The sequence below is a fragment of the Hyla sarda genome, chromosome 2 (assembly GCF_029499605.1).
Source record: "Hyla sarda isolate aHylSar1 chromosome 2, aHylSar1.hap1, whole genome shotgun sequence".
Lineage (NCBI taxonomy): Eukaryota > Metazoa > Chordata > Amphibia > Anura > Hylidae > Hyla > Hyla sarda.
Window position 1 is genome coordinate 434755140 of NC_079190.1, and position 22758 is coordinate 434777897.

A 22758-nucleotide genomic window follows, 5' to 3' on the forward strand; every position below is an offset into this window, starting at 1 on the left:
CTTGCATGAAAACTTTATAAACTTATCTACCATTTAAAATGCTGATCTGAACCCCTGACCAGATTTATCAAGAAGCCTAATCTCAGCAGTGAAGCGGATGGTTCTGTATTCTACACCGCTGGTGACGTACTTTACCTTAGAGACCACAGTGACCTCTGCCAGCCCCTTCCTGTACATTTCATAGTAAAATGAGCATCACTAATAACATGGTGTAATGTGTAGATGGCTTTATCTTGTTTCATTATGTGAGTCTAAGCAGTAAATTTAAAATATATATACTTTTGTGCAAAATGTTACATAAAAAACAACCAGGGAGATTTGCAAATGAGATCTGGGAAAGTTTGTTGGTGCTTTAGGGAAGGCCATATTTTATCACTTATGATGCATGGTGTACTGTCAGTGGAATAATTGGCGCAATGTGTATGTGCCCAAGCCATTGGAGAGGAGTCCGGGATTGATTCTGCTAAAATGCATGTTAAAAAACTTAAAGGGGTATTCCAGGATTTTTTTTATTTGACTATGCTACAGGGGTTGTAAAGTTAGTGTCACGCCCCCTCCCGTAGGCTTGCATTGAGGGGCAGAGCGTGACGTCACACGGGGCGAAGGCGTGACGCCACTCGCCGCCGGCCGTGTGGTCGCCGGTAATCAGAACCGGAGCGAACACGCTCCGGGGACTGATTACAAACGGGGTGCTGCGTGCAAGATCCCAAGGGTCCCCAGCGGAGGGACTCCCGCGATCAGGCATCTTATCCCCTATCCTTTGGATAGGGGATAAGATGTCTAAGCACCGGAGTACCCCTTTAAAACACAGAAAAGGGATGAATTATTGTAGGCAGCTTTGGGAAGCTAAGCCCCAGCTGCACACAGACGTGCCGGTAGTCTAATGGGCCAAAACACAGCGACCGGTTTCCTGTAACCATGAAATAAAGTTTGTCCAGTCACAATGACGACACAACTAATTTCACATCTGTGTGTTTCTCTATACAGCTCACACTTTATAATGGACTGCTCTCTCTGCTGAGAAAATCATTGCTTTTCCCATCATACCTGCTGTCCTTATTATTTTCCTAGATAGGGAGGGTCAGCTGGACTAAGATATTTCTGGCTGACCCTTCAGAGTAAGGAAAATAATGTCTGAAGTCTGATGTGTGTCACATAAAGCAGACTGCTCTTGCAACCTGAGGCCTGTGCTGCAAAAGAAGACCATATTTTTATTATTATTATTAAGGGAAATTTTCTCTTGTTTTTCTACTAAAGGGAATAAATCTAAAATGTATTGGTAGCCTTGAAGCTGTAGGGTATTTTGTATGGAAGGTTGCGGTGTAGGGAAGATCATCATTATCATGCAGGTCACTGTGAGGATGATTATGAGGGCTTACAGGGGTACTGCGGTGGAAAATAAAAAAAATGTAATCAACTGGTGCCAGAAAGTTAAATAGATGTGTAAATTACTTCTATTTAAAAATCTTAATTCTTCCATTACTTATCAGCTGCTGTATACTGCAGAGGAAGTTGTATTTCTTTCTGGAATTCTTTTCTGTCTGACCACAGTGCTCTCTGCTGACACCTCTGTCCATGTCAGGAACTGCCCAGAATAAAAGCAAATCCCTATAGCAAACCTCTCCTGCTCTGGACAGTTCCTGATATGGACAGAGATGTCAGCAGAGAGCACTGTGGTCAGACAGAAAATAATTCTAGAAAGAAATACAACTTCCTCTGTCGTATACAGCAGCTGGTAAGTACTGGAAGGATTAAGCTTTTTAAATAGAAATAATTTACAAATATATTTAACTTTGTGGCACCAGTTGAAAGTTGAAAGTTTTCCACTGGAGTACCGCTTTAAAGTTTGGCCTGTTATAGGAACTTCTGAAACAGCTTATTCGAATCAGCTGTTGTGTGTACATAACCTGTAGATAGCGGGTGTAGACTAGCCTCTATGATGTCTTCCATACACCGCACACACACAGAAGAGGGGATGAGACCTTATTCGCATAATACATTCTCTTAGGCTTTCTACAATTTTTCTCTTCCTGCCTCTGCCTCTCGCTGGCCACTCAGCCCTCCTTTCCCTCTTCCTACCTTCCCTCTCCATAGACTTCTATGGACAGCATATAACCTGATTCTTCAGTTAGCTCATAGTCCATGTCCTCTCTCAGGACTGACTTGAGCAGTCCAGAATAAATGATGAGTTTAGGAGGAATGGGAGAGCAGGAAATAAGCCTGATGAGTAGAGAAAGGCATGTTTCTCCGATAACACATTTCACAATGTTTTTTATATTCGCTTATACTATGTTTTTTTTTTTTTTTTTATGACAATGCCGATTTAAGGACAATTTACCGTATATACTCGAGTATAAGCCGACCCGAATATAAGCCGAGGCCCCTAATTTCACCCCAAAAACCCAGGAAAAGTTATTGACTCAACTATAAGCCTAGGGTGGGAAATACATCATCCCCCATGTCATCATCCCCCCCCCCCCCCATTCATGCGCGTCCCTGTGCGTCATCATCAAGGCAACTAATTGGACAGCCAGGAACGACTAACCCTCCCCACCGGACGGTCCCTTCAGCATATATGGCCCGGATCAGCTCACCCTTCCTTCCCACTGAGGGGATGTTTGTAGAATACTAAAAGGGGGGGGGGGGGGGTCTGGATGATGACGAAGGCCGCAGTGGTGTTCAACCTGCGGACCTCCAGAGGTTTCAAAACTACAACTCCCAGCATGCCCGGACAGCCGATGGCTGTCCGGGCATGCTGGGAGTTGTAGTTTCGCAACATCTGGAGGTCCGCAGGTTGAAGACCACTGAGAAGGGATTGACAGGCGGAGAGTTCACTCGGGTATAAGCCGAGGGGGGCGTTTTCAGCATGAAAAATCGTGCTGAAAAACTTATACTCGAGTACATACGGTACATGCCTAAAAAGTATTCTGCAGATCAAGTACTAAATAATGAAAAAGCAAGAGCTCTCAGCATCATTCTTATTCAACAACTTTATGGCAGCTGTACATGTACATCCAATGATATTTGGCTGCAGTAAATCGGATTTGTCTACAGTTTGGGGTGGGACCAGGATGTTGCATTGGTTTTGAAGAGCAATCTCTGGGATAATGCCATGTCATCAACAGACTACGCTCTAAACTACAGTGAAGTAACTGTATACAGTGTATTTTAAATGTTTTTATTTAAATAGCACCAACATATACCATACTACTGTACATTGTCATTGCCCTCATTGGAGCTTACAATATTAATTCCATTTTAACTTGTCAATATGTTTTGGAGTGTGTGAGAAAACTGTCTCAGTAATCATAGGAAACCTACGCAAATGGGGATAACACATAAACCCTTGGTCAGAGTAGAACCCAGGACCCCAGTGCTGCAAGTCACCATTTTGCCCCTCATATTTTATTAAGCCACCTGTGAATGGCAGGGGGAGACGATGAGGAAGAGTCCTAAGCTTCATAATCATAGTAAAGAAATGTAACAGATCTTATTGACCAAGATATATAGACCTTCTAAAGAAGATTTTCTGTGTTGAGACTGGTGACGAAGTGTTCATTCAGGCTAAGTTTTCACTTGGTTTTTTTCTGGCAGTTTTTGGAGATCTGCCACTGCAGTTTTTGACCTAAAGCCGGAAATGTATTCAAAAGGAATAGGACATATAAAGGAAGGACTTACACTTCTCCTCCCTTATGGATCCACTTCTGACTTTGGCTCGAAAACTGCAGTGGCAGCTATCCAAAAACTGCCAGAAAAAAACCCAAGTGGAAACTTAGCCTAATACTGCACTTCTTCCAGTTATATTGGCAACATTATTTTTCATACTCAACATCACCATGTCAAATGTCTCCATAAACATAGGCATATCAGTAGTCACTTAGTGGAAGATTTACTAAGATGGGGGTTTCATATGCCGGTCTTATGCAAAACTACTAGGTGAAACAGTGCTGTCGTCCAGGTGTGTAGCTCCTGCCGCTCCAGCTCTGCACGGTCAAGGGGTGTCGGGATGTTGAAGTGTATCGGACTACTTCAGAAATAAACAGCAAGATATTCAGGTGTGTAATCCATTTCTCCTCTTCTACTGTTTGTTATGGAAAACTACACCCGTGTTTGCTGTGGTGGATTTATTGAGAGGTGCATGCTTTTCAGTATGTCCAGGGCCTATTCACTCGGCAGAATTAAAGCCCATAGACTTCTATGGGATTCCGCACTCCCATTAACACTTCTGAATTTCCGCTTGCGGAATTCCACAAGCGGAAATTCAGAAGTGTGAATGGGAGTGCTGAATCCCATAGAAGTCTATGGGCTTTAATTTGAGGCAGAATTCCACAAGCGGAAATTCTGTCGTGTGAATAGATCATAAGGCTGGGTTCACACTGTGGAATCTCCAGGCAGAAAATATCTGCCCAAAGATTCCGAGTGTGGCCAGCGCTGACTGAATCAGTCGGGGCTAGGACCGCGCAGATCCTGCAGTCTCCAATAGACTGCAATGTGTTCCGCGAGTAATTCCGCCTGAAGAATGAGCAACGCCATGCTTCAGGCGGAAATTTTCAAGCGGATTTTCCGTTCACAAATTCTGCTTCACAAATTCTGAAGTGTGAATTACACTATACATTTTAGTAAGCGGAATTTCTGCCTGCAATTTCAAAACGGAATTGCAGGCAGAAATTCCGTAGAGTGAACCCAGCCTAAGGTTGCCTCAGAAATGGACACCAGCCCAGGGCATAGATTTCAACTAAAATGCTCCCTCTATGCAAAGTCGTGCCCCCTGTCCATCCACTTGGCAAGCACAGAATGGCAGATAGCTGCTAACGTCTTACACAAGCCGATTTAACTTCTTACTGGCCTGTGCCAGGCGGAGCCCTTGACAACCAACCCCCCCCCCCCCCCCATTATATTTTGTTGTGCATTTGGTTAGTATATGGAGCACATTTTTAGCCAAACCCAAGATTTTGTCTAAAAGAGCAGTTTTGACTTAAAAGGAGTTTCAAATACTGACTAAACTCAGACCAAAGTGTGAAACCAGGCTTTGCTGTACAATTAATTATGTGCAAATACTACCACTATACTACTGTCCTATTATTTATGAATGTAGAAATCCACATGTTGCTGAAACAACCCCTTTCAGATTGAATAGACAGATTGCTACATAAAACATGGCAGCAATAAATCTGCCACTTGCTACTGTACCCTTTAAAGGGGTGTTCTGGTGAGAAAAAAAATACAGTGATCCCTCAACTTACAATGGCCTCAACATACAATGGTTTCAGCATACAATGGTCTTTTCTGGGCCATTGTAACTTGAAACCAGACTCAACATACAATGTACAGACAGTCCAGATCTGTGATACCTGTCACAACTGGCATTTTACTGGTAAATCATCTCTATTACTGAAGTACAAACACTGAATGGCTGTGTAGCGCCCCCTACAGTACAGGGAGGATCTACAAGTTCTGTACACTTTACCTGTGCCAGGGTTAGCTGCTCCTTTGGACACCAAGTAAGGGTGGCTCCATTTGGGACACTGTGTGTACTGTATACAACCCTGAAGAAGCTCCTGTCCTCTACATAAACCATTGTTTCCCAACCAGGGTGCCTCCAGCTGTTGCAAAACTACAACTCCCAGCATGCCCGGACAGCCGACGGCTGTCCAGGCATGCTGGGAGTTGTAGTTTTGCAACAGCTGGAGGCACCCTGGTTGGGAAACACTGACATAGACGATGATTACAGCTTCCAGCAGATCTTTCATACTTTTATATGTAAGGACTTGCTTTATCTGTATTAGTTATCTACTTATTTTTCTTTAATCCTCACCTTTTCCCATTTTCGGATGACATTTTGGGGCTTCAGAACCAATTACCAGGTTTCCATAGAGTTCTGGTCTCAACATACAATGGTTTCAACATACAATGGTCGTCCTGGAACCAATTAATATTGTAACTCTAGGGACCACTGTATGTAGCTAAGCATTGTTAAAGGGGTACTCCGGTGCCAGAAAGTTAAACAGATTTGTAAATCACTTCTAATAAAAAATCTTAATCCTTCCAGTACTTATTAGCTGCTGAATGCTACAGAGGAAATTCCTTTCTTTTTGGAACACTGAGGACATCACGAGCACAGTGCTCTCTGCTGACATCTCTGTCCATTTTAGCAACCGTGCATGGCAGATGTATGCTAAGGGCAGCATGGTGGCTCAATGGTTAGCACTGCTGCCTTGCAGTGCTGGGGCCTTGGGTTCAAATCCCACTAAGGACAACAATAAATAAAGAGTTATTGTTATTATTATAATGACGTCAGCAAAGAGCACTGTGCTCGTGATGTCATCAGAGAGAATTCAAAAAAGAAAAGAATTTCCTCTGTAGTATTCAGCAGCTAATAAGTACATGAAGGATTAAGATTTTTTTAATAGAAGTCATTTACAAATCTGTTTAACTTTCTGGCACCAGTTGATTTAAAAGAAAAAAGGTTTTCACCGGAGTACCCCTTTAAAAATATAAAAAAACAAGCCATATTCTCCTATCCCAGCCCCCCCAGATCCTGTTTCATGCACTTTCGGCTGGTCCTACTCCAGCTCCTCAACCTGAAAGGCAGGAGAACTGGTTAGGCTATGTTTACAAGGCATAAGTTTTATGGAATACCTATGGCAGGTGCCATCTCCGCAGATGGCAATGCATTTCCGAGTGAATTCCGCAGAAAAAATTCACATGTAAATTCTTTCTGCGAGGGCCTGAATCAGAATTTTGCAGCAGATGTTGCGGAATTTTGCTGCGGAAATTCTGCCATGTAAACTGTGCAGCAGAATTCGATTAAAAACAATAGAACTCTGCTGCAACAGAATTTCTATGCTGAGTTTTTCCACCCAATTCTGCGTGGAAATTCCACCGTGTGAATGCGGCCTTGGCAGAAGGGGACCGGAAGTGCGGTGGACCAGGTTAGATAAGTATGGCTTGTTTGTTATTTTTACATAATGCCCGGCAACATAAAATAAAGTTTTTTTTATTTTGCTAGAATACCCTTTCAAAGACAATAAATGTAACCATAAAGAGATGGGCGAAGAATTGCACGTGGAGACTGAATTGTCATGGATACATTGTAGGTGGCGAAAATGACAGCTTTAAAGGGTACCTCTCATCAAAAAAACTTTTGATATATTATAGATTAATGTATGCAGAATAACTTTACAATTGCATGTTATTAAAAAATATATGATCCAACTGCGGACCAATATATGGAGGGTTATTTAAACCAATTCACCAAAAGATCACCAAGGTGATCCACTAATTCCCTATATTTCCCATATATTTGTTAAAAGGTATAATCTTTATTAATTCAGAACACCAACAAAAAGGGGTTAAAAATTGCAGTGTATCTCTCCTCCCGTATTAATAGTAATTGTCTGTGCCAACCAGGCATCACCTATTATCTACCTGTGTGTACCTGCAGTGTACACACGGTTGGTGGGGGAGTCCGCACTGTATATTAAAAACCTATCCTATGCCCCCCTCGACATGTTTCGCCGCAGGACGCGGCTTTGTCAAGAGGTTTTAGGGCACTAAAACCTCTTGACAAAGCCGCGTCCTGCGGCGAAACATGTCGAGGGGGGCATAGGATAGGTTTTTAATATACAGTGCGGACTCCCCCACCAACCGTGTGTACACTGCAGGTACACACAGGTAGATAATAGGTGATGTCTGGTTGGCACAGACAATTACTATTAATACGGGAGGAGAGATACACTGCAATTTTTAACCCCTTTTTGTTGGTGTTCTGAATTAATAAAGATTACGGTATACCTTTTAACAAATATATGGGAAATATAGGGAATTAGTGGATCACCTTGGTGATCTTTTGGTGAATTATTTTATTAAAAAATATGCTTCTTTCTATTTAATTTTCCACTTTGAAGAAATGACCACTAGGGGTCTCCCTACCAGTCCTGGCAGCAAGCATTTCAGACTCATGCTGGAGTCCTAAACACTACGAGCTGCCAGTCTGCTTTGTTCACAAAGGAGAACACTCAGAGCTGCCAGCCTGCTTTGTTCACAGCCTGTTTGGCTGTGAACAAAGCAGGCTGGCAGCTCTGAGTGTTCAGGACTCCAGCATGAGTCAGAAATGCTTGCTGACAGGACTGATCGGGAAAAATACAATAGAAAGAAGCATATTTTTCATTAACATGCTATTGGAAAGTTATTCAACATTCTTTAATCTAAAATATATCAAAAGTTTATTTGATGAGAGGTACCCTTTAAGGTGATTGGTCATGTTTAGAATCCGCTCCATATGTTTTACATGACTTAGATGTGTTCTCGTATGATGCATTTAGATGCATGAAACATTGCCAGAAAACCAGTAAAATAGGCATAACTGTCCTCCCACCCTTCTGGATATTTGATTATAGTTATATAGAATTATCCACTTTATCTTCCCTCTATAATTACATTTCTTTATTAGGGTGGTAACCTTAAGAAGGTCTGGGTGTCCTTAAAGACTTTTTTAGCTTGAATCTAGATTCTATGCTATTTTTGTAAAATTATATGAAAGGCGGTGCACATCCGGCCACAGATTGTTCTTTCTCCAGAAATCTCTGTTCATTAGAGTGCAGATGTGTTCTGCATGCTGCGAGGTAGAGCCAGCTTGGAGGTTTATGGAATTTCAGCAATACGAACGATAGATAATCTGAGCTTGATGTCATCAGCATGGTGGTCTTCACACAGTGTTTGTAAAGGACTTGTTTAGAAGTGTAATTCCACATACACAGTCAAGTGGTATGTCATCAGATCTGTATGGCACGGCCTGTGAAGATCGCCGTGCCTTGTATGAAAGGGCCGTCTGTCTGTCATACTCTGGAGAACACTGAACGCTCTATTTCCAGAATGTTGATGTTGTATTTAATGAAACCATTCAAAGTGAATAGTCATAAAATAGTTGGTGTTTATGTATGAGGATAGGATATTGGGATGATCAGACTATAAATCTACAGGCTATAATGGAAATTGTACACCACCAGAAAGAAAGTGAGTCTCTAACTCAACTTATTTTAAATAGAAAGCTACATTTTTATTAAAAACATGAAGTCCATGCATAAAAGTGAGGATCTGTAAGAGAAATTGAGACCGATACCGGCGCCTAGTACATTATTATAGGTAACAGGAGCAGTGAGGTCAGGGGATTGGCCCAAGGACCATACAGATGGCCGCTCACCTTGAGTATGGCAAATGATAATGGGGTCCTGAGAGTCAAAGTAGCCGCTGCTTGCCTCTTCGGGTTGCAGGATCCAGCTGCACTGCTGGCCTGGATGCAGAGTAGGAGAAACTAGGAAAGAAAACCCTTTAGCGATGGCACTGCGACTCCCTCCAAATGATTAGGATGGACAGAGAGGTGCTATTAAGGTTCACAGTGGAACCACATTTATTAACAATAGAAAATAAAAAACATGAGATGATGCGTTTCGGGAGGTACCCTCCCTTCCTCAGATCAGGTATCCTATGACTAAGGCCCGGTAGGGCTTAAAGGCATCAGAGGGGGAGGTCTCGGCCTCGTTCATGCTGGTTTGCACCTTTTTGTATTGAATGGATTTTTAATGGATCTCTAATAAATGGATATTTTTACCAGTGCTGTGACTACACTTCGAATTTTTCTACTCTGGAGGCAGTGAAGGAGGACTGATTGCACGTGCACGGAGAAGGTGAGCGCTTTCCAATTTTTGCTACCTGGATTTGTAAATTACACCTATTAAAAAATCTTCATCCGTTCAGTACTTATGAGCTGATGAAGTTGAGTTGTTCTTTTCTGTCTAAGTGCTCTATGATGACACCTGTCTCGGGAACTGTCCAGAGTAGAAGCAAATCCCCATAGCAAACCTCTTCTACTCTGTGCAGTTCCCGAAACAAGCAGAGATGTCAGCAGAGAGCACTGTTGCCAGACAGAAAAGAACAGCGTAACTTCAGCAGCTGATAATTATTGGAAGGATTAAGATTTTTTAATAGAAGTAATTTACTAATCTATTTAATTTTCTGGAGCCAGTTGATATAAAAAAAAAAGTTTTTTCCTGGATAACCCCTTTAAAGAGGAACCCCTGTTTATGATGTTCATATATCCTATCAGGGCATGTTGAAAGGGGTTATATTTGTGGTACAACTTTTTTAAAGGAGACCACTGCTCTTAGAATGCAGCCTTCATGGGCGATCACCTGATTGCCCTGGGTCCTGCTCCCCTGCAAGTAGTTAAAGGGGTATTCCAGGCAAAAACTTTTTTTTATTTATCAACTGGCTCCGGAAAGTTAAACAGATTTGTAAATTACTTCTATAAAAAAATCTTAATCCTTCCAATAGTTATTAGCTTCTGAAGTTTTCTGTCTAACTGCTCAATGATGATGTCACGTCCCGGGAGCTGTGCATGATGGGAGAATATCCCCATAGGAGCTGGACAGCTCCCGGGACGTGAGTCATCAGAAAGCAGTTAGACAGAAAACAGCAACTCAACTTCAGAAGCTAATAACTATTGGAAGGATTAAGATTTTTTAATAGAAGTAATTTACAAATCTGTTTAACTTTCCGGAGCCAGTTGATATATATAAAAAAGTTTTTGCCTGGAATACCCCTTTAATATTGCAAGGTAACATTGTGGCCAGCCAGGTCTATTCATTTCACAGGCTATTGCAGGTGATATGTAGTATAACATGGTGGCTATTTAGATAAATGAATACCCATAAAATGCAAGGGTAGCACAAATTTGCTAGAACAGGCGCCTCTCATGTAAAATGTCTCCATTCTGGCTTATAGAGGAAATCCAAAATGGGGGACAACCTTCTTTAAAACCACTATTCCCTAACGGTTGAGTTGACCAGACATCCCCTTTAATAATAGGTTATTTTCTTGAAAATTTTAAAGCGTTACCATAAGATCCAACAATATCTTTTTTTTTTAATATATCCCTCAGTACCTTCTCCTGCCCATGTACATCTAATTTTTATTTGTTTAGCACCTTTATTTTTTTTTTTATTGCACTTTTAATTTAGCTCACTACTGTGAATTCCTGTCAAAGGGAGGGGGTGTGGCCTCACTGTGTAGGTCTCCGCCCCCTCCCTCAGTATGCTGTCTGCTCACATCTCCCCTAGCATTAGCAAAACTACAACTCCCAGCTTGTCCTCACTGACAGTAGCGGGACACAAGCTGACAGTGGGAGGATTTTTCCTCTAGTTGTGAGCCCTGCGCTAACAGCTGTCAATCAAGGAGGTGTTTCCATGACATAGGTGATGATGCATGGACACAGCGGGATTAGTATGTGTCCAAGCAGGCAGGGGGGGGGGCAGTTGTTTGACTGGCTTTTTCAGTATGAAATACTGAAAATTTTCCAATTTTCTTACAACATATCAAAAGTTTTTGTATCTGACAGTGCGCATTTAAGGTTGGCATGAAAGCAACATTGTGATCTCTATACAAATTCACATTCCATTGGTTCTATCTTCTATTTCAGTGTTTCCAACCAGGGTGCCTCCAGGTGTTGCGAAAATACAACTCCCAGCATGCCTGGACAGCCTTTGCTGGGAGTTGTAGTTTTGTAACATCTGGAGGCACCCTGGTGGGGAAACACTGTTTTATTCCTTTAAATTTTCCACCCATCTTTGACAACAGATATCCGGAATTATGGTACAATGCCCCGTGTATTAACTATATTCTGTGCATTCTTCAGTGAGCTTATACGGTTTTGCCACATCTGTGTTTTTAGCAATCAACATGACCATTTTTGACAGGTAAAAGGGAAGAAAAACATCATTGGGCTTTCTACAATAATCTGCCCGGCCACTAAAATTACGGTTCGGAACAGGAATTTCTTCATCTTTGCAAGGAAATGACCTCATTGTCTATGCAGGGTCTGTAAAATAAAATGAACAAGGTTGTCTATTTGATCAGATGTGGCACAATGTAATTTTCTGAACCACTGAGAAACAGTGTTCTTGTTCCTGCCACTCAGTACATGTCCACAAAGACTTATTATAGCCATAGTGTGTGTGTGTGTATATATAAAACAGCAGGGGTCAAGTCCTGGGAAAAAAAGTGTGGGAACTCACCCTAGATTTCCACTTAAAGGGGTACTAGACATCTTATGCCCTATCCAAAGGATAGGGCATAAGATGTCTGATCCTGGGGGTCCCGCCGCTGGGGACCCCCACGTTCTCCGTGCTGCTCCCGGCATTCGTTTAGAGCATTGGGTGCAGCGACAGAGGCTCATGACTCACTGACACGGCCCCTCAATGCAAGTCTATGGGAGGGGGCGTGACGGCCGTCACGCCCCCTCCCATAGACTTGCATTGAGGGGGCATTACTGTGACGTCACGAGCCTCTGCCCTGCATCACCAGTCATCCGGCACGGAGCGAAGTTCGCTCCGGTTACCGGATGTCTAGGGTGCCGCAGCAGAAACCCCCGCAATAAGACATCTTATCCTCTATGGATAGGGGAGAACATGTTTAGGGGTGGAGTAATCCATTAAGGGCTGGTCCTGCAGGACCCCTGCTAATGGGAACTGCATTCCTGCTGTGGAAAAAAGTGCAGGAACTCTGTTCCCATGAGTTCCTGCAGGACTTGAGCCCTGTATAACATTATAACTTGTCATTTATTGATTAAAATCTCTAATCCTTCCATGGTTAGGAGTCCAGTGGGTGGTTCTATCATTGAGTGACATAGAAAGAGCCAAAAATGTAGCCAATAAGTTGCAAGTTATACTGAATCTTAGCCAAAGGCTGTCCGGGCATGCTGGAAGTTGTAGTTTTGCAACAGCTGGGGGCACACTGGTTGGGAAACACTTGTGCACATCTGCTATAACACCAGTCTGGACATACAAGATGTTTTTGTTAGATGAAATGATCAAACCAGAGAGTATCATAAAAATGTTTTCTTGAAAAAAACAAAATTGGAGTCTGGAAAACTCATTTAAATACATATATTGGAGCAATATGTAGAATATGAAAGTTTGTCTCTTAATTTGCTTTTACACACAAACTAGTTACTGTATCATATCAACAAAGAAGCTTTATACCTATAATAACACTAAAATGGGGGTGTTTGGCTTCATTGCTCTGTCGGCCCCAGTCCCTTCCTAAGGACACATACAGATCCAGTCATCTGGAGCTTTTTTCCAGGCAGCTGGAACTTAATTCCTGGTTTCCAGGGTTGAAAAAACATAATTTTACTGCTTTTTGCATCACAAGTTAAATTGCTGGAGGCAGAGGGATCTCTTCTTCCCCCGTGTGTACACTGCTGTATATTTAGCTAATAGATCAGTATTTGACTAGAATAAATGGCATACAGTTGCCATCTGTTACTCATTTGCACACATACAGTATTGCTGGTCTAAATATTTGTTCTTGATCTAGAAATTGCATTTCTTTTATCGCCATTTGTAATAAGTTACTATTTAATGCAGTATAGTATTTAAAGGGGTACTCTGCTGGAATTTTTTTTTTTTAATCAACTGATGCCAGAAAGTGAAACAGATTTGTAAATTTCTTCTATTTAAAAATCTTAATCCTTCCAGTACTTATCAGCTGCTATATGCTCCACAGGAAGTTCTTTTCTTTTTGAATTACCCTTCTGTCTGACCACAGTGCTCTTTGCTGACACCTCTGTCCATGTCAGGAACTGTCCAGAGCAGGATAGGTTTGCTATGGGGAATTGTTACTCTGGACAGTTCCTAAAATGGACAAAGGTGTCAGCAGAGAGCACTGTGGTCAGACAAAAAGGAAATTCAATGGAAATTTCGCTTCAAAACACTACTTTGTATAATTGATTCTCTGAGAGTTTTTTCACCCGTGTGACTTTTTGAAACTGCTGTCTACAGCCAGTTTTGTAAGCCAGGTCTGGACTGGTTTATGTTTTTAGTGTAATCGAGTACTATATATCAAATCTGCAACTTTTTGAGAAAAGTTGCATTTCATAAATCTCTTACCACTGCAAAGTGAAAAAAACTAATTTGTGTACCCAAATCATGTTAGTCAAAATCACTGTAGCAAAAAGTTGCACACTTTCTGCGCAAGTGTGACACTTTTGAACGTAACCATGCAGGAAATGGTCCAAGTGTAGTCACTATGTTTGGTCAATTTAAGTGAATATGGTTGCTGCCAGTATGTAGTGCCCATGAGGAGGATGGGTGGGAGTAGTCAATGGCAGATAAGGGTAGTATTCAATAGGGCAACATCCCTGGGAACTATACTGCACCTAATGTGGGGAAACTATACTGCACCTAATGTGGGGGAAATATACTGCACCTAATGTGGGGAAACTATACTGCACCTAATGTGGGGAAACTATGCTGCACCTAATGTGGGGGAACTATACTGCACCTAATGTGGGGAAACTATACTGCACCTAATGTGGGGGAACTATACTTCACCTAATGTGGGGTACTATACTGCCAACCTAATTTGGGGAAACTATACTGCACCTAATGTGGGGAAACTATACTGCCAACCTAATTTGGGGAAACTATACTGCACCTTATGTGGGGAAACTATACTGCCAACCTAATTTGGGGAAACTATACTGCAAACCTAATGTGGGGAACTATACTGCCAACCTAATGTGGGGGGGGGGGGGACTATACTGCACCTAATGTGGGGGGAACTACAACCTAATGTGGGGGAATCTATACTGCCAAGCTAATGTGGGGGGAACTACAACCTAATGTGGGGGGATCTATACTGCCAACCTAATGTTGGGGGAACTATACTGCCTACCTAATGTGGGGAAAACTGTTCTGCGTACTTAAAGGGGTAGTCCACTAATAAAATATATGTGTGCATTGTTCATATATATATATGCAGTATATATATTTTTTTAACTATAGTCTGGCCCTCCAACGGTGTGACAGTGAACCGGCCCCATTTAAAAAGTTTGAGGACCCCTGTTGTATACAGTCGAAGGTAGCTAATTATCTCCCACAAAGAGTGAATATACTTGAGAAATCTTGTATTACAGTTCCCTATTGCGGGGTGTAAGATGATCATGGCATTAACTTTCGGCTGGAAGCCCACAAAGAGTTTGCAGAAGAATACTGCTATTCCCTTTTCTAGCTAGAAAGCTCGTACTCTCAGAGCAGGATACAAATGCTCTCTTGGTGTGGACTGGAGACAATTTGGGTAAAACCTCCTGAACACGACACAGTTCTTACCTAGAGCTGACTCAACTTAAGCAACTGGCATTAACTTGCTGGCAAAGCCAGTGCTATAATATGCTTTACAGCAGAATTTAGCTTAAAACTGGAACACTGAACTAGGCTGAATCCTCCTGCTCTTCACATGACTTAGTAGGAGGCAGACAGGCACATCTTCACAGTACTTTGGCTTGGGCCAGACTAACTGGTTCAAACCTTTGGGGGTGAGAGGGTTGTACTTAGTAGACTCCCCCCTCACAACTTTTAACAGTTGCTACATAGAAACCAATCTGAGGGTAAGGCTCCTTTCACACTATGAGCATTCATCTGTTATTAAACATCCGTTTTCCGTGCAAAACGGATGTATAATAACAGATTAAATACCGAGTGCTAACAGCTGAATATTCATCCGTTAAGACCCATTAGAACATCCCTCCTGTATGGCTGTTTTAACACCTCTGCCTACAGACTCCCACTGCCGGGACTACTACTACTCCCATCATGGAACAGACTTCTATCCATGATGGAAGTAGTAGTTCCCCAGCTGTGGGAGTCTGCAGGTGGCTGGGGAGGCTACATTAGTGTTTGTACTACTACCCCCATTATGGAACAGATTCTGTTCCATGATGGGTGTTGTAGTACAGCGACTGAGGGATTGATTGCACTGGGTCTCACTTCTGAGACCCAATGCAATTAGAAGTTATTAAACAGGGGAGCGGGCAGCATGCTGCGCTCCCCTGCGATGTACAATGTATTTACTTTCATTTTTAAATTCCCCGCCGGGAGCCCTGAATGGCCGGTACTGAGGGTTTTCAAATAGAAGCGCTGCGGTGGGAAAAGATATATAGAATCACTGGGGGGGTATATATCTTGCCCCCACAGCGCTTCTATATATCTTGCCCCCTGCAGCGCATTTATATATGTTCCCCTCCGCAGCACAGTTATATATGTTCCCCCCGCAGCGCATTTATTTATGTTCCCCCCCCCCTCGCAGCGCTATCATAAGCCCCCGGCAGTGCTATGAATGAAAAGTATTCTACAGAAGCGCATCTGGCCGGCGCGATGTGCTGCTCAAAGAATACTTGTCATTCATAGCGCTGCAGCGGCATCTGTATATAGATGTACTGCAGGTACCTTGGCAGCGCTATGAATGAAAAGTATTCTACAGCAGAGCATCTGGCCGACGCAATGTGCTGCTGAAAGAATAGTTGTCATTCATAAAGCTGCCAAGGCATTTGATTATAGAAGCGCTGTGGGGGACAGACATATGGATATATGTCTGACCCCTGCAGCACATCTATATACAGATGCTGCTGCAGCACTATGAATGACAAGTATTCTTTTAGCAGCTTATCGCGCCGGCCAGATGCGCTGCTGTAGAATACTTTTCATTCATAGCGCAGCCGACGGCTTATCATAGTGCTGCGGGGGGGCATATATAAATGTGCTGTGGGAGGGCAAGATATATAGAAGCGCTGTGGTGGTCAGATATATACCCCCAGCGATTCTATATATCTTTCCCCACCGTAGCGCTTCTATTTGAAAACCCCGCCGGGAGCCCTGATTGGCCCCTCATTACCGACCATTCAGGGCTTCCGGCGGGGAAATTAAGAGTGAAAGTATAGTAAATACATCGTACATCACAGGGGAGCGCAGCATGCCGCCCGCTCCCCTGTTTAACAACTTCTAATCGCATCGGGAAGTGAGACCTGATGCGATCAATCCCTCAGCCCCTGTACTACAACCCCCATCATTGAACAGAGTCTGTGCAATGATGGGGGTTGTAGTAAAAACAATAATGTAGCCTCCCCAGCTGTCTGCAGACTCCCGCAGCCAGGGAACTACTACTCCCAAGTTTGTTCCATGATGTGAGTAGTAGTAGTCCCTCAGCACTGCAGGAGTCTGTTGATGTCACCTCTTCTGAGCATGCTCAGAAGTAATAACGGATATTATAAACCAGGTGCAAACGGATGACATAAAGGCTCATCCGTTTGCCATAGACTTCAATGTTAAAAATAATTACCGTTTCTTGTGACGCAAGAAAAATTTGTGCATGTGCCGTTTTTTGTTCCGTCACAATTAACGTCAGTTATTCATGACGGGCTATAACGGTTTATAAAAAAATCCCATAGATTTCAATGGGATTTTGTAACGGACATTTAACATCCGTTTTTAAAGCTTTTCTAACGTATGTTTATAACAGATCTTTTAACCCATGAATATTATAGTGTGAAAGCAGCCTAAGCTACGTGACCAAAGTTCAATGCAATCCACCAGTTGTGGCAGTAAAAAGAGCAAAATGTTTAATCCATGCTCTTCCTATTACTACAGTTTGCAGAGGTAGCAGAGTGATATATACGGAATGATAAACAATGCATGTTTAATGATATTTAGATACTTGTTATGAAGACTCCAAGGTCACACAACAACTTTATGAGGTAAACTTATCAGTCTGGTAAAATCATGATAAGAAAGACCATTTGTCCCATCCTCTGCAACTGGCACCCCAAACCTAGACATGATTACTCAGAAACACTCTGCAAGCAAGCAAAATCATCATCAAGGTAGAGTATAACCATTGGGATGCCTGTGCCAAAACATGCAACCCACTCCTTTTAAAAAGCAGAAAAATAAATAAAAACATTTAGAGTTTTTGGAAAGACTATCCCTATCTCATCGGGAAGTACTGTATATACTCGAGTATAAGCCGAGTTTTTCAACACGATTTTTCGTACTGAAAACGCCCCCCTCGGCTTATACTCGAGTGAACTCTCCGCCTGTCAATCCCTTCTCAGTGGTCTTCAACCTGCGGACTTCCCTTCTCAGTGGTCTTCAACCTGCGGCCTTCGGCTGTCCGGGCATGCTGGGTGTTGTAGTTTTGAAATCTCTAGAGGTCTGCACGTTGAAGACCACTGCGGCCTTCGTCATCATCCAGCCCCCCCCCCCTTTTGTTTTGTACTCACCTCCCCTTGGCGTGAAGTTAGTCACCCTAACCCTAGTGACGTTGCCTTGACGACGACGAACAGGGACGTTGCGCATGAACGTCCCTGTGCGTCGTCGTCAAGGCAACGTCACTAGTCCGGGGCAGGCCTGAAGCACGGAGAAGAGGGCACCCCGGTGAAAATGGACAGCCCGCAAAGACTAACCATCCACACTGAACGGTCCCTGCTGCATAGATGGCCCGGACCAGCTCACCCTAACTTCATGCCGAGGGGAGGTGAGTACAAAACAAAAGGGGGGGGGGGGGGGCTGGATGATGACTAAGGCCGCAGTAGTCTTCAACCTGCGGACCTCCAGAGGTTTCAAAACTACAACTCCCAGCATGCTGGGAGTTGTAGTTTTGCAACATCTGGAGGTCCGCAGGTTGAAGACCACTGATGAAGGGATTGACAGGCGGTGATGACGATGGGGGTCTGGATGATGACGGGGGTCTGGATGATTACATGGGGGGATGATGTATTTCCCACTTTAGGCTTATAGTCGAGTCAATAATGTTTCCTGGGTTTTTGGGGTGAAATTAGGAGCCTCGGCTTATATTCGGATCGGCTTATATCCGGGTCGGCGTATACTCGAGTATATACGGTAATAGGATCCCTTCATTGGCAATACGTATATATCTCCTACACAGCCTTAATATGGCCTTGTGAATGAACTGTAAGATCCAGTGCAAGCAATATAGCCAAATTGTGTTACGTAGCATTGTATTTAGTCAGTGCACCACTACAGCTCTCAGCAATCCATGACTTGTTATAAATTAACTTTTTATAAAACCCACTGTGTAGACCCCAGAGCATTTAGAATCACACAAGGTCTAAGATTGAGTAAACCTGGGGATACAGAAGAAATATTCATTTTTTCCTACATTAGCCTGTCTGTTGTGTACAGTGCTGAGTGCCAGAGAACTAGTGAAGCCAGCTTGCTTCCGTATGTGAATCATTGCTCAAGCAGCCTGCTTCTTACTGAACTGTGGTTTTCCTTTTATATGAAGAGCAGAAAACACTGAATTACTCAGTCTGGTGTACACATGCTGACAGCGAGAAGAAGGGAGCAGTGCCCCTTTGGACATTATAGAATATCCTACAAGAACTAGTTGTGAGTATTTAAACCTGGTTTCTCTCATTCTTATCACTTGATATAGATCTGTTCTCGGAGTATTTGTTGTCTGATGTTACAATGAGGAGAAGGAATTGTGGGTCCACATGGACAAAAACGCCGTCCTTGCACAGAGGGACTAAATATAGTAGCATGTCTAAATGGTAATGAATACTCCGTGGCGTGCCACCAGATTTTGCTCTTGGAGATACAGATGACATTTTTCATTGTCAATCAGATGGGATTTCTAATGTCATGTTTTTAATATACAATATTACAAATTCAGTGTTACACAATAGATCTTCCTATTGCTGTATATACATGACTACTGTTGCTGGGTGCCTTTTCCTCCTTTTTGTTCTTTTAGGTCTGTAGCTTGTGTTATTATTCGGAAATGTAGTAAAAAGGAACAGAAGTACGGCAGGGTTCACATTGCGTTAATGCAGTTGTCTCAGTTATACATTGAATCCCATCAAAACAGGGACGCCTACATTTTTCCTATGTTCAAAACGAGTGACTATGTTCAGGCAACTTTCCATTTTTGTGTACTTTTAATTCACTGTACTCAATAACATGGTGTACTGAGCTATTGAGCACAGCAAAATAAATATGTACAGGCAAGAAGCGGCCCAAGCCTAGTCACTAGCTGACTACATTCGGGCCATTGATGTGAATAGGGCCCGCTGCTATGTGTCCCAGTATATGTCAGCTTCTCTGGTTTGACAAGATCCAATGCATAGCTGGGACACACTACATTATCACAAGCTATTCATGCAGTCAAATATACCAGTATGGCGATAAGAAGGGTGTAAACTCCAGTCCAGTGTGAACAGAATCTTACTGTATCAGGTTATAAAATGACTGTATTTCATGTATCATGTCTTTTTCATTATTTTTATAACTTGTATATATATTGTATTATGTACAAAATGCCCATCAGAGGTTAATCAGAGGGACTCCATAGTATTGCATTTGCGAATTACCATGAAGAACTTGTTGTACATACAAGCTTATGGGCACCAAATAGCTTTAAATGATAAAATGCTGTACTGTAATGGCAAGAGCATATACACAGTGTGGAACCAAGATAAATATAGTAAATATATTTATGCACTGCTATCAATCATTTATTAATAGGCCTCATCAAGGCCATCCCTTGTTATACTGAAGCCAGTCCACAATGGGGGAGATTTAAGAAAACCTGTGCAGAGGAAGAGTGGTGCAGTTGCCCATAGCAACCAATCAGATCTCTTTTATCAAATTTTTTCCATGTCTTTTCAACCCCCTAAGGATGCCCCCTCCCCTTCTATGATGCGCGCTTAAGAGCAGAGCACACGTCATGGCGGGATGGTCCCAGCATTAAGTCTCTAGACACTGCCATCAAAGTAGATTGTGGCATCTAAAATGTAAAAAAATACAAATAAAAAAATAATCCTGGCTGCTCAGTCAGGCTGATCGGGACCACCCCAGTCAAATCGCGGTGTGCCCGATCAGTTAAGAGGATGGCAGGAGGGCCCTTACCTGCCTCTGCATCGTCCAATCGACGCTCCAATGCTCCAGTATGCCATGGCAGGCTAGAGCAATGGAGCCCCAATTGAAAAATAGTAAAACAAAAATGTTAATAAATGTTAATTAACCCCTTTAAGACACTGCCCATTTTGGCCTTAAGGACACAGCCAATTTTTTTTCCATTTTTGTTTTTTCCTCCTCGCCTTCTAAAAACCATAACTCTTTTATATATGAGGGCTTGTTTTTTTTTATGACCAGTTGTCCTTTGTAATGACATCACTCATTTTACCATAAAATTGATGGCCCAAAAAAAAAATATATTATTTGTGAGGAGAAATTGAAAAAACCCCTGCAATTTAGCAAATTTTGAAAGGTTTCTCTTTTATGCTGTACACTTTACGGTAAAAAGTATTTTATTTTATTTTTTACACTTTTTATGTCCCTAGGGAACTATCTATAGCAATAATTTGATTGCTAATACTGTCCGTGCTATGCATAGGTATAGCACTGATCAGTGTTATCAGCGATCTTCTTCTCTGGTCTGCTCGATCTTAGACCAGAGCGGAAGACCCCAGGAGATGGACGGAGGCAGGTGAAGGGACCTCCATACACCATTTTAGATGATCGGATCCCCGTCAGCGCTCCGGGAATCCGATCATCCTTTTAAACACGGGCATTGCCGCAGATGCAGTGATCTGCATTGATCACAGCATCTGAGGGGTTAATGGCGGACATCAGCGCAATTGCTGATGTCCGTCATTACCGGCAGGTCTGTGGCTGCTGATAGCAGCCGGGACCTGCTGTGCATGATGAAAGCACCGGTCCGGTTCTCGTGTCATGTACATGACGTAAATGTATGTCATGGTGCGTTAAGTACCACCGCACCATGACGTACATTTACGTCATGTGTCATTAAGGGGTTAACTGGTTCCCTAATAAATGTTTGATTCGCCCCCATTTTCCCATTTAACCTCTTAAGAATGCAGGGCTTACCTGTACACCCTGCGCCTGATCCCGGTCTAGAAGGCGGGGTCACGCCGTGACCCCACATCATAGGGGGTCGGTCCCAGTGGCTAATGAAAGCCGGGACCCGGGGCTAACAGTGAGCTGCACCGATTGTTGTGCCACGCACTATTAACCCTTTAGAAGCAGCGTTCAAAGTTGATCGCCGTGTCTAAAGTAACAAAAATACACTCCAGGCAGCTCAGTCGGGCTGATCGGGACCATCGCGGGGAAATCACCATGTCCAAATCAGCTAGAACGCAGGTTTTACCATGGATTTTTTGGTAAAATGACTAATGTCACTGCAAAGTAGAATTGGTGATGCAAAACATTAGCCATAATATGGAAATTTAGGTGCAAAATTTAAAGGGTTATGATTTTTAAAAGGTAAGGAGGAAAAAACATAAGTGCAAAAACGGAAAAACCCTGAGTCCTTAAGGGGTTAAAAATGATGTAAACAAAAGTAAGCATAAACATACGTGGTATCTTCACGTGTGTAAATGTCCGAACTATTAAACTGCACGGTCAATGGCGTACATGTTAATTAATACCAAAGTCCACAGCTGTGTATTTTTGGTCACTTCGTATACCATAAAAAAATTATAAAAAGCCATCAAAAAGTCCCATTACAACAAAAAAGGTACTTTTAAATACTATGTGGAGCCATGCGGTAATAGTGCTGCATACATTAGCCTATAAGAAGATATTTTAAGAGACTAATAAACAACCTGCAAAAAGCTGTCTGATTCAGTTCCTGTAAGAAATTCAATCTGCTTTCGAGTCTGTTTATAACTTTCTGCTTCCCTATATAAATAAACCATTTCTTTGCTTTTCTTCTACAACACATTGCAATATGATCCTTTCCTGCAGGTTTTACAAATTATTGGGGTTTCATGGAATAGTTAGGTTACAGATGTGACCCCCCCCCCCCCATCTTTTTCAACAAATGTTAAAAACATTAACGCCCATAGGGGGAGAGTTATCAAAACCTGTCCACAGGAAAAGC

General features: G+C 42.6%; 1 protein-coding gene across 3 annotated transcripts in view; it reads left to right on the forward strand.

Moving 5' to 3' along the window:
* SPECC1 (sperm antigen with calponin homology and coiled-coil domains 1) overlaps positions 1-22758 on the forward strand; it is a 417974-nt gene that overhangs the window by 36654 nt on the left and 358562 nt on the right. For 2 of the 3 annotated variants that reach the window (XM_056559145.1, XM_056559144.1), the window contains exon 3: positions 19138-19241. The exons of the other annotated variant lie outside the window; for it this stretch is intronic. The gene's annotated coding sequence lies outside the window, so the exon portion shown is untranslated. The remainder of the gene's footprint in view (positions 1-19137; positions 19242-22758) is intronic. 3 annotated transcript variants of the gene reach the window in all.